Genomic DNA, 18,280 nt, shown 5'->3' with positions numbered 1-18,280 from the left:
CATGATCATAGTATAGTCAATCTTTCCACCTTACCCAAATTATTGCTCTTATATCAGCTGATAACGTTGAAACATCAATGAATAATAATATCCAAAATATTAATGAAAATATGTAGGGCATCAGTTAAGAGATTACACAATAGAATAATTTCCCTTGAAGTATGATCACACCAAACACTACTGCTTAGGAAGCAATCACTTGTCACATATTTCTCTCTTGAGATTCAACCCACATAAGATACTCTCCTCATATCCCTCATAGTGATATGCACTTAACATGTATAATTTACTCAAAATATAATTGTAAATTTTTAGTAATACACATGATCACCGCATAGGACAACTCATTGCACAATATAACTAATTTCAGAAGTTCCCTTCTGGCATTCGTTACAATGATATTCATATAGTGTATGTACTTTATAATCACCACCTGGAGTGACTCATTGTGCAATATAATGAGTTCCAAGTAACATCTTGGAATCCTTGGCAATGATATGCATATGCTATATATGCTTTCTTCTAATGATAATTGGTGGATAAACCTGTTATCACCACTCAGGTCTAGTTGCCCAAAAAAACTAATTCTACAAGTTACCCATTTGAACAAATACAACTAACATGGGGGATTAAACACTGCATATCATCTACTCTATAACCTTGTATACATCATAATATGATATTCATGGGTATAACATACTGAGAATGGTTCTAACTATAAATCTTTCAATCAACCATGCAAAATCATCCAATGAGTTGTAGCTAATAAATCAAGATTGAGGACAAAATTAGGTGAAAGATTATTGAGATATAAAAAAACATGCATTAGTAAATATAATCAATCATTTTTTAACATATTTTTATTTTGTTTATCATGTAGTGTGTCATTCTATTTGTGGATGATTCTGACTGGTGAAAACAAAGTGAATATTGTTACCAGTCACAAAAATTGTTAGGATATAGAGCTTTCACAAAGCTTCCTCTTATCATATGTAATATGTTAGGATACAGAGCAATCCAGATTAATCATTTAAGAAACAAAATGGCTAAAGAGATGAAATTCAACTGCTTCAAAAATTTAGCTGGGCATATAACAAATGTAATGTTGTAATACATAATTGAGTCAGCCTAACATAATGAAAAAAGAATGGGCAAATAATATAAGCCTGTAATTCTAAAAAAAAAGTGCAATTTCTAGGATATTTCAATAGCCTTTTACTAATTTTAATAAGTATATGCATAAAATTGAAATTATAAAAACAAAAATATGTTAGTTCAACCTGTGAAATCAAATTAACCTTGCATTTGAGTAAATAATTGTTTAGCAAATGTATAAAAATGTAATTCTACATCATGCATCTCATTCTGTAGAAGATCAATATCTCATATTCTGGTGTTGATGGATAGACTTACAGCATTCACTCAATCATGCCTGAATTTCATAAATAAATAATCAACAAAGTCTATTTCTCCTCCATGAATTTTTTTATCCTGGAACTTTTGATAAATCTAGGTAATGAAATTCTAGAGAAAATAAATGTTGTTTCACATGTAAAAATGAATGCTTAGTGTTCTTTTAATAAATTAATATCTTCCGTGACCTATATTTACATATTTTAATATCTTAAAAATGTGGCTAACTTTCATGACTAAAAAACTATATGGACCATATTCATTGTAAACACTGCTTTAAATCAATCAAGAGTAGTGCTCCTCACTATAATTCTATTTCTTTTGAACATACCATTTTATATTAAAATAGAAAGCAATAACATGGTATTTAGAATTGGTTGATGGCCTATACATATCATTAAATTCTAAATTCCTACTACACATTCTCATCTATATTGCATGATGTCTAACCTACGAAGATATAGCTTATTTGACATTTGATAAAATGATGACAGCGAATGAAATACAATAAGAAAACATTAAGATTTCTTTAAAAATGAGAACATTCAATGAAAACCTATACCTAGTAAATTTAGATCAGTCAAAATTCAGGTTCAAAAAGCATGATAGTTGGCCCAAATAAAACAAGTCTATTTTTAGAGTACTTCAAAGATATAATTATAAAACAAGTCTATTATTAGAGTACTTCAAAGATATCATTATACTAAATTTTTCCATTGATTACACTACTTCAAATAGAATATATGTTTCATTTGCATGTGGACACATCATCCATAATTTGAAGCCATGTTTCTACAATATGTGAAAGAAATGAAGACAAAAATAATGTAGTGAACTGGAAAACAAAGGAGAAACAAGGGAGTAATTGGCATCAAAATATATATGATAGAAGTAATGTGAGGAACTGTTACTTCTCCATCAGTGGTCACACCACTTTTTCCAACTTCTCATTTTCTCTTTTACTATTTGTGCAATGCTTTCTCTGCTTCATCTTCAATCCTTATGTTTGTGGCTTCCACATGATCACACCCTAACTGGGAAGCAACATTGAGGGGAGAGTTGAGTAGAGCCTTGGTTCCTCTAATTAAGGAAGTGGCATGGTGAAATATGCTAGCAATGGCCTCTATGTTGGTAAATGTACCAAGCCATGTGCAAGCTCTGTAGTTGGTTTAGTCTCTAATCTCCCCTATGGATTTCCCCCATAGCTATCTTGTACTCGGAGATGAATTAGAAACAAACTAGGATTTATACAAGACACACATGAATAAAAGGGGCAAAAGTGAAGAACCCAATAACATAGATTTTATAGGATATTGAGATGTACTTTTATCAAACTTCATCAAACCCCTCCACAAATTTCCTAGACTGGATTTGTAAAGAACTTTTCTGATCTTAGTACCCCCTTTTCTAGGGCAACAGTAAATTGAACAAAATTGTGGATGTACTAAAACAACAGTTAGATTCTTGTTGCAATTTGGAAACGAAACTACAACACAGAATAATTTTTAGGTCAGATTGACTTAATTAACATACAGGTCAATGAAAAGTTTTAATATCTAGATTCCAAGCAATGTTGTAATCACCAATGCATTCTCAGGCATGACACAATGGCTAACCTAGGATTTTCCTTGTTACAACCAAATTTGAGCTCAGAACTAATGTTGTAAATACTAGGCAGTCTGCAAATGATTAGAAATGTAAATATATGATTATCTAATTTTGTGCCCACCCTTGGTATTTTCCTTGTGCAACTAATTTTGGATTCATCCATCAACATAATGTTGAATTGAGAAAAGTTCTCTACTTTTAGTCCTTCATTTACTAAAAAGTTCTCATCAAAAAAGTTCTGTGTAGCATTGCTCTCCACCATATGCATAACTTCCCATCCTTTATCAAAGATGATTTTTGGAATACCTAGATAGGGATGCAAGAGTTCATTTATCCTCATCATTTCCTGCATTAGAATTCACCTCAATAAGGTATGCCTTACCCTTACGAAGAGACCTATGTCTGGTTTCCAATTTTCTTTGCAATGAAAACAAAGATTCATTCTTCTTAACTTATTACTTGATTCTTTTCCTAACTTAGGAGATGTGACTTTAGGCTGATTAGGAGCCTTCACATCTGATTCATCATCTGATTTTTGATTCCTGAAGTTCTTCTTGTATTGCTCAGAAGGAGGTGTGACTTCAACATCAAGAGCATGGTAGAAAATTGTATAGCCTTCTCTTCTATAGGATTGAGTACCAAGAAAGATTCTTATTTATGAACCCACGGCCTAGCTGAGATTTCCTTGGTTCCATTGAGAATTGGTATATTATTTGTTCAAGGCATCTTTATACTCAATTAGCTATAAGCTTTGTCTAGCTTGCCCTGTAGGCCTTGTGTCTTGCCATTGCAGATGATTCCTAACTTTGTTGTTATGCTAGTTCATGAACTGATTTGAATTTATTGCTTAGCTTACATAAGCTGGAAGTTGCATGTGTTCATCTCAAGCCACCATAATCTCACTTGTGATGTGCATCTCTTCTACCTCAATCTCAGGGATTAGTTCTTTTTCAATTGGATGAGGTGAAAACATGGGATGCAATGTTCGATCAGACCTTTTATTCATTGCTCTCATGTTAGAGGTTGTCCTGTTGGTAACAAGGTTGTTGTCTTGCTTGACCTCTTCAAAGTATAGAGAGCTTATAAGATGAATTGAATAACAATCTCGCATGAATGAATCCTTCTCTCACCCAAGTCAATAGGCTTATGGGGGAAATTCACTCAGGCTGGAAAAGTAGTGAACACATCACAAATTATCTAACTTGGTGCCCAAAGAAAATCATGATAATCATATCATTGGTGATAATACAGTCCCAAGATAGTGCTGAGATTCAAGGATGCAATAAAAAAGCCTCAAGTTTAGAACTTCGTGAAAATTCAAATCATGAAGCCTTAGATGCATAGGACAATAGTCTAAATAGAGGACAAAATAGAGAAATATTTAGTATCTTATTGAGCTTCACTTTGTTTCAAGAATAGTTTAATACTCTCTACTAAACAGGGCCAACCATGTGAAGGTGGAAGCTCATTTGGCCCCACCCCCCTCCCCCTAACATCACTCTACCATCCCTGTTAACATCTAACATTCATTCATTCTTTCAACCATTAATAAAATGTAACATTCAATAAATATCACATGATAACATTCAATCAATATCACATGATAACATTCATTAACATGCAACATTCATATATATTCTGCATTAACACATAATTCATGAACATTCATTAGCACATAATTAAATTCATTGAGACATAAAATTCAGTCATTATCAATTAAGGTATGTAGATGAAAATCATTTCTTTTTTTTCTTTCTATTTCTTTTTTCTATGTAAGCTCTAGGACGAGCATCAGTGTCATCATCAATTCCCCCCTCATCAGTTGTTCTATTCTCTTTTCTTGATGATCTCAAATTCTTATGCTGTTGCAAAGTGGGGTCCTCTACAATAACAAATAAAAGAGTTAAATTAAAAATAATTTATTATAATTGTTACAAGTATTTAATTATTTTAAATAACATAACTGTGGCGCTCTTTACCTAATCTGACCACATCATTTTTTCTGGACTCAACGTGTACACGCTCATGAACATCAACCCCTCAATCCTCTACAGCTACTATACAAAATGTTACGTTAATCCAAACACCAATTGCAATTACATATAAAAAAATTAATAGAAAATGTATACCTCCACCATTGGGATGCACATCATGTGAACCTTCAGCATCCACAGATTGTGTGGAAGGATTATCAAGCTGCATTCCAACATCCTATGCATTGTTATCATTGCTTGCTTAAAATAGATATACTCACTTTATATTGGAACTTAACATCAAATAGACTAATTGGTAAAGTATTGAATTTGAAATAAATTTTATTTAGCTTATTTACTTGTGGCTCAGATGCATCATTATTAGAACCTTCCACACTAATTTCAGCTCATAGTCATTCAACCATGGCTCTATAGCCTTGTTGGAAGCCAATTCTCTTATCCTCTTCTATGAGGTATCTCTTGAACTCTGAGCCCTGCATTTTTGCGTGGTATGGTGAATTTTATTTGCATTGTTTCATCAACCAATGGAGGGTAGTTAAAATATCAAAAGGAAACGGTAAATAGTTAGCAAGGTTTCCAACCCTTGTTACACCTTATTTTGGTCATGTTGGAGTTGTTCTAAACTGTCTTTGGTGTTTGGGAGTCCTAGAGGATCCAATTGCACTCTTGGTTGAGTGTGTAGAATAAAGGTCAAGTGTTGCAATCTACCATGTAACTAGTAATAGCAAGTTTTCCTTAGACATGATTTGTTTTGGGTTGTGTTGATGTTTGTTTTGGTTTCCATTTATGTTAGAGGGTTGGAGTTGTCCAAAACACTTGGTGTCAAGGTTAGGTGTATGAGGCCTTGAATGGTACAAGGGAGAAGTAACTAGTATGCAACCTTATGTGATGAGTTGGGTCCATGAATTAAAGGAGCAGTTGTAACAGTAGATTAGTTCCTTTTTTGAAGGTGAATCAAGCCTTGAATGTTCTTGTGGAGAACAGAGGATTGGGGTGATAACTTGAATTGCTTAGTTGTTCCAAGGTGCTACGAGTTTTTTGGTGCTTCCAAAGTGTGTTACTCTACATCAGATTTTTGTGCGGAGGAACACTGAGATCCAAGTTGAGGATCAGGAGCATAGACAAGCTAGTCTATCCTAGCATTTCCCATCACAATATATAAAAAATTTGATACAATTTTTCATTTACTAATACTTACAACTCGTGCTTGAAGCTTTGAAAAACCACCAGAGCCAAGCTTGTGTGTCTCGTGCTTTTCTAGTATTTCCTTTGTTGCCTTTGATGTGTCAAGCAATCTATGAAAAGTTTGAAATATGTTAGATAGTATAAACATAGAGGTTAATTAGTACATAATTACATTCTCAATAGTATCACATACCTTGATGTACTCTCTACTGGTGTAATATTATTTTTCTTGTCAACTTTATACTTGCCATCCAAAATCAAAACCTGCCACTCAGCCTCAGGAACATAGGGCGGATGCTCGTACCTGGGGTTCTCCCATAAATTTTTCCTGTACTGGTCCCTAATATACTTCAAACATAAACCAGCTTTTTCAAGGAGCTTGTTTCTTTCAAATGCATGAGGTCCAAAGAGTTGGGTCATGCTCTCTATAAGTTCATCCTTCAACGGTTTGTCTTGGTTATTCCACTTTTTAAGTAAAAAAAACATGTTAGACTCATAAATGAAATGAAGCTACCTTTAATATAGTTCAAGAAATGGATGAAAAGGAAAACTATTCTAGCAATGATATGAAATCAAAATAGTGGTTTTGGGTTTTAGTTAGGATATGATGTTCCACCAAGTACATAGGGTGGGCCCGAATATTCGAAAACACTCATCACCAAGTTTCCTCCAAAAAAAATCATTCCCTACAAAACAATCATGGGATCAGTAGTCGATGAAGAGTGATAAAAAACTAAATTACTATTATATCACTGTAGAATAATAACTTTAAAGTACCTAGAACTTTGGCTACTTTTAATGGAATGCCCTCATCGTTGCTAATGATCAATATGACATCCTTCACCATTCCCATAGTAGGAACATAGGAACATCTAGGAAATGATGTTGTAGCTCCTATTGCAAAAAGTTTCATAAGTCTTTGTCACAAATTATAAAAGAACAAATGATAATTGATGTTAAAAATTTGTTAAAAAAAAAACTATTGAACTTTGATAGCGCATACAACTGCAGGAATTATCTTTAACCTCTAGCTGTTATACTATTCCAGTTGTGGTCTACTCCAAGAATTTTATAAAGTAGCCTTGCAAAAAATCATCCATTAGTTTTGATGAGTATTCTCATAAATTTTACATAGAGAATGTTGATTTTCAGTGGATTTCAATATCAGAAGTTGAATTGCAGCATCAACTCAGGCACGAGTTGTTTGGCATAATGCCAAAAGAAGCTAAAGTTGGGGAGAATGCATACAAACTGTTTGCTAAAATGTTAAAACAGATTTTTTTTAAAAACATCAAGTGCATGCTGTCTGAGTGAGGTTTATCTAGGTAGAGAAAGCCTTCAGTTTCAAAGTCCAACAATCACATTCTTTTCTTGAACAAGAACAGTAGGAGCCTCATGTACAACAAATTGAGAGCCATCTTGTGGAATCTAATTGCCATGCTGAAGTATCATTTCAGCCTTCAACTGAGCCATATGGCAAAAAATGTTTTTAATGTGAAGATGGTGTAAAGGCTAGTCATGATACATTTTTGATATCTAGGCAATAAGATACTACTCAAGGATGTATCCAATCTCATGACTCATCTGTTAGGTCACTTGCCATCAAGTAGAAGGGGTAAGTTGAAGTTGCCATTATGGAAGCATATCAAGCTTTTGCTGGAAGATAATTGGCAAAGCTTCAGTTGAGAAGGGAATTGCTTGGAAATCAAATTTCAACGGCTATGGTTGAAAATCTAATCAATGATCCTGAATCTTAACGTTTATTTCCTCTCCAACTAGCTATAATTCTGTGTAGTCCCAGGTGCATTAGTGCGATGTTCCCTATAAACAAAATAAGGAATAGAACCAACTCTAAAATGTCACTGTGGATTCTTGAAAAGGAATTCTCTGACAATGTGGAAAAACTAGCTTAGGAAAGTGCTTTTTAATGCTAGTTGTAGAATTGTTATACCATATATGTTTTACACCTTGCAATGGCATACTTTTGATCATCAATTCTCCAAATTGAGGGTTCTCCATGTAGATATATATGGAAAATGGTCTTATGAAATATCACAAACAAAAACATGGCTTGGTCATCCAGGTGCTAAACAAAGTTCATCTAGAGAGTGTAAAGTACAACTAATCATATTAAGATCATGGGGAATTTGAGGCCAAATTTTTTGAAAATTTTGTAAACATAAACATGGTAAGAACATGGATAGAGATATTTATAGCTATACAACTCAAATAATGTCTTCAACCTCCAAGCCGGTCGATCTATTGCATCTATACAATGTTGCACCTTGAGAATATACTCCACTTTCAACATGATAGGACTAGGAAATACTCTATCAAATAGGAGCCATAATGCATGTATTTATCAATTATTTGTAGCGAAGGTGTTGTAGCTTAGTATGCACACCATTTTAATTATGAAAGAATTGACCACTCTATAGTCACAAAAGGTATGCTAGGTCATGACATGAGGGATATAGGCTTAAGTAGAAAGGAATTGGACCTCAAAACATAACAAAATACAAGAGATTAGCAAAAGATAGTCAAATGAATAGACATGAAGAAGAAAAGTATAACAATTCATCATGTGGCTTCCAATGGAGATAGTGATCAATGTCAAGATAGCTAAAGGAAGGAACAAATAGGAAAATTTATAGTTGCTACAATCTGATGAAACACATGAGCTTCCTGAGGCATCACAAGGATATGAGGCTATACATCTATGTGTTAGTGTTGAGAATACTGTGCAAGAATGTGTACCCATACCCTTTTATGCAAGCTGATAGTTCCATTCCTCATCGATATGGTGGAACAAGCATAGGTTAAGTAGAAGCAGACATTTTTTAGAACTCGTGGGTGGAAGAATTGGCATATAGGAAGCACATTCACATTCACTACTATATATAGGAAAGGCCATGCATGCCCACCAGATATGTATTAAGCCATAACAAAGTTTTTAAAAGCCATGACAGCATTAGTGGTTAGTGTAAATCTATTTAGGCTACAGTGAACAAGTATAATTTGTGTAGGCTTGGTGTACTCATTGAAATAGCAACTGAACAAGAGTCGACAATTGTAACAGTCAAAAGAAGGTGATGATTCATGCAAGAAAATGTTAAAAATCCATGAAAAAGTAATGTTTGAGTTCACAGACAATAGACATGTGAGTCTGGTTAATCATTCACGTGAATTATAAAAACCAAAGGCGTATCAAATAAATAGTTGTAAAAAAAATTGTGAAAAAGTTTAAACGTTGAGTGACTACCAATGGGGGGTCATTACAATCTACATTGTAAACACATAACACTTAAACACATAACAAAAGAGAGAAAAAGAGGGATTTGTGTACCAGTAGATGGTGCAACAATCGATGCCTATAAGCTGTGTGTTGTCGACTCAGCAGTCGGAAAGAGATTTCTGGTTGTCCTGGATGGAGGTGGCATCGTCATAGGATCTAAAGTTGAAGAATAAAATTTTTAGAGCATACATAAATATAGAACGCGTGGACTAGCATGGACAAGATTGTTAGAGCATTAAAAAAAGGATTGTTTGAGCATGTATTGTCAATGATTATGATAATTCCTATATATATTCAGTGGAAAACAAAAGTGGGGAATGGAACATGCGATCTACTTGAACCACCTGTAGCACCCTCATCATCGGAATGGGGCTCGAAATCATGCAAAAAACTCTGTAAAGACAATGCATCCATATTTTAATTAATGCCATAAAAGAGCATAACATAAAACCCATTATTGAACTCTTAAGGTTTCAGAGGTGTGCAACAATGTAGATGCTCTATCTTTTATTTCCTGAGTAGTAGGCTTAATGGTTGCCAAACGTATAATTTCTTTAGCAACTTTTTAATCGAATCAATTGCATCATTGATCTTTGCTAAATTAATATAAAAAGGGTCCTCCTCAGGGGTGAGCTGATAAGGGACTACAGGTTCCTTTCCCTCCCTCTGACCACTGGCCCTCTGTGACTATCATGTCCCCTTTTCAAATAATTAAAAATAATAATCTTTGCTAAGGCAGGTAGGCCCAAAAAGGTGAAGTTTCAGCAAAAGGGGATAATCTTTGGAAGCGAATGGACTAATAAATGAAAATTATTATTAAAATATGTTTTATTAACCCCTCTTGGATGTGAGTTAGGGTTATGCTCTCTTTTAAGGGGTTTGGAGGCATTTTGGGCTCATTCCAGAACTTGATTTTTGCTCATTTCTTTGTAGTTCTTCAGAGGTTGCCAAACCTATGGAGAAGGAGACCCAAGAATGAGAGTTTGTAGGTTTCTAGGAAGGCTAAGTATGGGAGTTTGAAGCCATTCCATGTGCATGCTCATACAGAGTTTTCCTTTGTGCTGAACAGTGCAGATTTGTGAGTTTTCGGGTGTGTTTTTTGTATGAGTTTGGTGTTTTCAGTTGAGTATTTCATATCAGTTTGGATTGCTGCTGTATTTTAGACTTTAATATGTTAAAATAGAGCTGAATATATGTATTGGGACGTGATTAAACTTTTGAGATAGATTATTAGTGTTTTTGTGGTGTTTTCGAGCATTTTTGTGTTAATTTTGGGAGCCCGATGTGCATAGTTTTTGTGCTACATTTGTGAATTTTTGTGTAAAGGCTATATAGATCTGAAAATATCATTTCGTAGGCTGTTATGCTACTGAAATTTTTGTAAAAATGTCCATTTTCAGATTTATTAATAATTTTTGAAGTTGTGAAATTTTTTTTGGCACTATTTCAGACATACCCGATTTGGGTTTTATTGAGAAATTGGTGGATCTTTGTAATATTGGTTGTTTGATTTTAAAGATCTGATTTGAGGCTTGAAATATCATACAAAATCAGTAAAGGGAAATTTTAGTAGTATCAGAGCTATGATCTTGCCAGCCTAAGGGTTTGTAGAAGTTTGCATGTCAGTTTTGACAACTACCCAGATCTTGCATGTCAGTTTTGACAACTACCCAGATCTTGCATGTTAGTTTTGACAACTACCCAGATCTTGCATGTCATTTTTGATAACTACCCAAATCTTGTAGTAATAATTTATGGTTGCATGTTGCTTCCAATCAGCTAGATGTCAAAATTTATGGTTGCATTCTACTTCTAATCATTTGCATGTTAGTTCTTGGTGAATTTGGTGGTTGCATGTTGCTTCTAATCAGCTGCATGTCAAAATTTATGGTTGCATGCAACTAAGTGAAAGAGAAAAGAGATATTTATAGAAAAAAAAGAATAAATTTTTTTTGATCAAACCTCTAGTTGAAAGTAAAAGTATAAAATCCAAAGAAGGAAAAAGTATGGCTAATCTAGATGAGATGGCAAAGAAATTCTTCCAAGACATCCAAAATACTCAGAAGCAAATAGTGGATAGTTTGGCAGAAACTAGAGAGGCTTTGTGAATATTGACAGAAAAATTGCAAGGAGTTGCATCTATTAATGAGAAAGGGAGCACTTTAGAGGAGTCAAGAAATCTAAAACTCACACCCTCTCAATCAACAAAAACTATTTTTCTGCATGTAGATGAGCCACCAGTGCCAAATCTAGCCCTTAATCCCATGGAAGAGGTTACGGGTAACTTGATTGCATTAAGAGCTACTTACAATGGTTTAGATGATGACTTTTACAGTTTAGTTCCTTTTAGAGAATATGTGGATATGATGAACACTTTGATGCCCAAGAAAGAGTACAAAAGGGAGCATGACATAAGTGGAAGACAACTCAAAAATAAAATAAGCAAGTTTATAGCACCTAATTTTGATGGAACAAATAAAATTTTAGCTAGAGCATGGCTACAAAAATTATAGACCTTCTTCACACTTAACCCCATGAAGGAGAGTGATGCTGTTCAAATTGCAAGTCTACACTTGGAAGATGCAACAGGTATGATTGGTGGTATCATGGAATGACTACTCAAGGTCATGATCAGGTAACTACATTTGATGATTTTACTCAAAGAGTGATAGATAGATTTGACCTCAAGGATGATGATTATGAGGATGTTTTTGTGCATGATGGTGAGATACCTGGTAGAGATGAGCAGACATTGAGCATTCATGACTTTTCTAAGAGAGAGTACCAGGCATAGTTAGATGCTTTGTCACATGAGGTTGAGGCTAGTAGTACTTCACATGATTTATCCCGCCAGCTGAAGGTGAGTGAAGACAGTATTGTGACTACATTATCTCATCATGATAGGTATGTGGAGTTAGTTTGTATTGGTCATATTACTCAGGTGAGGAGTTTGCATGAGTTACTAGCTGATTCTAGTTTACGGATATGGAATCGAGATTGTTATATTGGTGTTTGGGATTTAGTTGACTAGAAATCTTTAACACTTTTTGGTAGTAGTGATTGTTTGGGTGCTATCATGGATTTGATTAGCAGATTGCACGGTGTTGTCTTTTCTTGTGATAGTAGCTTGTCCAATGTTGGTATTAGTTTTTATACACCGGTGTTGAGCTTTGTTCATATATCCAATCGAACATTTTTGCTGGAATGTGTTGATGATCTTTCATATTTGGTAGTGTGTATAGATGAGTCCCAGGGTCATATTGGCATTGATGACATCCAGGAGGATGTAGTGGGTAGTTTTGAAGACTTAGTTTCCTTGGCAATTTCTTTTGGTACAGAGGAGTTGGATAGCAGTGCTATAGTTTTTGATACTCCGTTTGTTGATATGAGCTTTAGAGTTGATTCACAAGATATGGATGGTAATAATCTAGAGACTAGTAACTTTGAGGATACTCCTTTAGATAGTGCATCAGAGGAGGTTTGTAGGAGACAGTCAAGCCAGTGCCATCATGTGCCTAATCAGTTGAGAGTTAGTGAGTGAGACATTGCTATCGCTTGCCAACATTTTGATGCTACTCGTAAATTGTTAGCAATTTATGGATGGGTTTCTCCTACTAGTGATGAGAAGGGAGGCAGTTATCTTTCCTTGATAGAGTTCCACTCTTTATGGGAGGCTATCCAGATTCTGAGACAGGATTATATGCAGTTGGTAGCCGATAGAGATTATCTTATGGAGTGAGGCAATACAGCATATGATGCATTGTTGGCCAAGAAAGATGAGGTGAGTGAGCTTACTGAGCAGCTTGACGTGACTTTTGAAATTTTTGAGAGTACACATATGGCTTTCAAGGAGTCACAGTTTCATTTGGCTAAGGTGACCATGGAGTTAGAGTGACTACAGTCTTTACCTGATTCTATACAGTCACAAGCTGTGGTGTTTGGTGATCCGAGGATATCCATGGCCAAGATTTTCAAAGACAGTAGAGATGGGGATGCATCCATCCTTGATACTAACATTGGCATATTAGGTTCATTCCCACTAGAGTCAGGTTTAGTTGAGTTGGGTGTTGTAGCAGATTGTTGTATGTCTGACATGGTGGTGGCCTCTAGTACTGATGGCACGGAGACTAGAGATGTATCAAAGATCATGTGTGATGTTGGTGAGTCGGTAGTTTGCATGGTTCCTGCTAGTAATACTACTCCCTTGGTGATATCTTCAGAGGTAGTAGTCAGTTCCAACATGGTTAATGATCAATTGTAGTTAGTTTCATCTGGATTACAGTCTAAGCCACTGACTGAGATTGGTAATTTGATTTGTCCACTTTACTTGGGTTTTGATGTTCTAAGAGTTTGTGTCTCATGGGTTTCTAATTGTGGTAGTGGTGATTTTGGAGTTTGGTTGAGCTGTAATTGTCAGTTTGATTATGGATTCCTCTTGGTCATATTGCAGAGGATATTGCAGGAGCATGTGTTAATTGGCAGTAGTATAGTTCATGACTACATTTGGGATCTAGGTGGATTGATTGGTTTATTTTTCAGCCATTGCTTGAGGACAAGCAATATTTGGGAGGGGAGGACTTGTCATGTCCCCTTTTCAAATAATTAAAAATAATAATCTTTGCTAAGGCAGGCAGGCCCAAAAGGGTGAAGTTTCAGAAAAAGGGGATAATATTTGGAAGTGAATGGACTAATAAATGAAAATTATTATTAAAATATGTTTTATTAACCCCTCTTGGACATGAGTTATGGTTATGCCCTCTTTTAAGGGGTTTGGAGGCATTTTGGGCTCATTCCAGAACTTGATTTTTGCTCATTTCTTTGTAGTTCTTCAGAGGCTGCCAAACCTGTGGAGAAGGAGACCCAAAAATGGGAGTTTTTAGGTTTATAGGAAGGCTAAGGACAGGATTTTGAAGCCATTCCATGTGCATGCTCATACAGAGTTTTCCTTTGTGCTGAACAGTGCAGATTTGTGAGTTTTCGGGTGTGTTTTTTTGTATGAGTTTGGTGTTTTCAGTTGAGTATTTCATATCATTTTGGGTTGCTGCTGTATTTTAGACTTTAAGATGTTAAAATAGAGCTGAATATATATATTGGAACATGATAAAACTTTTGAGATATATTATTAGTGTTTTTGTGGTGCTTCTGGGCATTTTTGTGTTAATTTTAGGAGCCCGATGTGCACAGTTTTTGTCCTACATTTGTGAACTATTGTGTAAAGGCTATACAAATCTAGAAATTTCATTTTATAGGCTATTATGCTGCTGAAAATTCTGTAAAAATTTCCATTTTCAAATTTATTAATAATTTTTGAAGTTGTGAAGTTTTTTTTGGCACTATTTCGGACATACCCAATTTGGGTTTTATTGAGAAATTGGTGGATCTTTGTAATATTGGTTGTTTGATTTTAAAGATCTGATTTGAGGCTTGAAATATCATACAAAATCAGTAAAGGGACATTTCAGTGACAAAAATAGTATTAGCGTTATCAAAATTACTCCAAAACAATGAAGAAAACAACATTAAAAAAATAATATTTTGCTTCTATCTAGTTTGCACAATTACAATGACTTTTACCTGCTCATGTGTAGATGAGCCAAGAACATCACCAGCATCCCCTCTGAGCGGTTGCTCCATATTGTGCCCCTGTGTCAAAGATCAAGTATAAAAATGTTAGCAAAAAATTTATTGACTAAATGGTATGTTGGAGTCATTGATTAGAAGTTGGTTTAATAGTATGTACCACCCCCATGATAGTAGCCTCGTTTGTATCTATGCAGTTCAAATTGTAATCAATAAGAAGCTCTTCCCCTACACGTATTGATTTTATCGCATAGATGAATACATGATTTCCCTCGTGTGCCTCAAATATGCAATTGGGTTGCTTTATAGTTGACCCAAGTCGTGTACTATTTATAAAACTCACAATATTCCCTGTTGCTTTTGGCCTTCCATCAATGTATATAACCACACTTTTACTTTGATTATTGTCTAGCTATTGTGTATAATTTTTTGAGAGGGAAAACCTACGCATACTTTTTTTATACTGAACAATATGCATCCAACTTTTGTAATCGTAACATGGTCCAACATACTCCATCAATTTAGAAACTTTTTTGTAAGACACCTTTATGCCATCCATAGAAAATAGGCCCAAACCATGTAATGATGAGGGTGCTATGTGATATATCCTCTTGTTAACACAAAAATTAGTGTTTATTGGAGGAAGTTCCTTGGGTACCCAATTTTTCTGTAGATGTTGGTACCTCAAGGGCACCTCGATGTCGCCTTCCATCTCATCATCATAAGAACATGACCCCCCTTGAGCAAGGAAAAATTTCATGTGTTTATTGAATTTCCTTCTAGTCTTTTGACTTCTAGTTAATCTCCTTGTTCCAGATAAACTGCATGTCTCACTTTCCTCTTCTATTCCTATATTTCTCTCACTCGAGGAAGACACTTCTGACAAATACCTATTCGCTGGTACTTGCAAATGGGAGAGATCTTAGAAGACATCAATCTTACTATTGATAAGTGTATTAAATAGACTATCTATAAGGATTATTGACTTATACCTGTCGATCCATGAGACTATGCGGGATGCTCCTGAAAGGGGTTCAGTTTCCTGCAAATGTAATTCAATTATCGTGAGCATAATCACATCATAATCATAACCACATCCATCATAAGCATCACATAAAAATTAAAAACATTAAAAGGTACACAATATAACACTTAAAGTAGGCTCACATTATAAGCCTACTAGGGAAGTAGGCGTAGTGAAGGGCTAAGCACTTATATTATGTTTTCCCTATGAATTTTATTCTAGGTACAATTCCCTTTTTTAGATATTTAATGAATTCCCTTTTCTAAACTAAACACTTACAAATGCTTTTGACCTGAAAGAAAATAAGGCTCAATACATTCACACATCAATATGTGTTTTAAATAGTTTTATTTAATTAATTTAGATTAATAGTTAATTTAGATTAGCAATATTCTATTTCTAGTTGAAACTTGTAGCTTTTAAATAGATAATGAATAAACTATGTAACCATATAAAAAAAATATATTTCTATCAAGAAATGAATATTAAATAAATTATGGATTGATGGCATACCTCTAAATTTCATAATCATCATCCTCGTCATCATCATCATCATCATCATCATCATCATCATCATCATCATCATCATCCTCGTCATCATCATCATTGTCATCATCATCATCATCCTCGCCATCATCGTCGTCGTCATTGTCATTGTCGTCATCATCATCATCAACATCATCATCATCAACATCAACTTCATCTTCATCATCATCATCAGTAGCAGCATCTACATCATCTTCTACTTCTTTGGTATCTTCTTCTTCCATCGCATTATACTTTATTGGCCTTTCTCTCGATTCATGTCTAACAACAAATGACCAACCCAGTTTATGTGGAACCTCTAAGTAAAATACCTGCTCACATTGGCTTGGAAGAACATAGGGCTCATCCCCAACTAGCTCAAATGACCTTGTATTAACCATTGTAAATCCATTATTATGTTCAATAATAGTTCTATCAAGATCATTTGGATTAAGTCGTAGCCTATACCATTTGATAACGAAGAGTACTAATTTGAAGGAACTAAATTCATAGTCAAGTATATCATCCAAAATGCCATAGTATCAATTTTTAGACTCTCAAGGATGTAAGTCGTTTCTAGATGAAATATTAGTCACATGAAAGATTGCAATTATTCCTGAGTCACAAGTTTTCTTCATGTCATCCAACACTTTGACACAAAAATTTTGACCATTACAGAACATAGCCTTGTGGTGTTTAACCTACAATAATATGTGAAACATGTCAAAATTATTGTATCATGAGTTGATAAACATATGGGTGATTAATAAATTTGTACGTACCTAAAAATCTCTTAAACTACATGCTAAATCTATTTCCCTTTGCGTAACATTGGAATCTCCATTATGATGAGCTTCTTTAACCAATGAAGATACACCTTCCCATGTTAATGTATGACCAGAATGTTGACATCTTTCAATCCATACCGTCATCCAATCTAGATTGTTTGCAATATACAAATGTAGTGCATCCCACTCTCAAGTACCTACACAAAAGAAAAATAGACAACTTACAACCAATTTATTTTGAAGATTAAGAAATAATTTATTACAATAACATCTTATAATTTATTACCTCTCACTTTCCTCAATGTACCTTTCCCCATCAAGTACTCCACTTCTAATTTTTTAAAAGGCTCGAGATCCCAAATGCGATCTACATGGATATTTGATGCAAACTTAGGAAGATATTCAATAATGTACACAATAGTCTAGTATACCATATATCCCTCTACCATAGAACCCTCAGGATGTGCTCTTTGTCAAACCTAAGCCTTCAAAGATTTCAAGTGCCTCTCAACCATCCACATTGACCTAGTGTGTACAAGTCCACACAATTCAATCTCCTCAACTAGGTGTATGAGGTAGTGTTCCTGTGCATTGAAAAAAGTTGGAGGTAGACACTTTTGCATTTCACACAATAAATGAGGAATTATTCTCTTCTAATAGTTTATATCTTCTTTATGGATTTCTTTAGATGAAAACCACCTACATTAAGAGATTCAAGTCACAAAAAAATATATAGATATGAAACTTTACAAAATAATATACAATAGATTACATAGCAAGAAAAAAAAATCATGAATATAATAAATATATACAAAAAATTGAATATATATTACTGCTTACCTCTGTTGGAAATATTCAGGATAAGATA

The sequence above is a fragment of the Cupressus sempervirens genome, chromosome 6, assembly GCF_028749045.1.
Source record: "Cupressus sempervirens isolate cs-2001-9-10 chromosome 6, ASM2874904v1, whole genome shotgun sequence".
NCBI classification, from domain to species: Eukaryota; Viridiplantae; Streptophyta; class Pinopsida; order Cupressales; family Cupressaceae; genus Cupressus; species Cupressus sempervirens.
Note: the sequence above shows the minus strand (reverse complement) of the source record.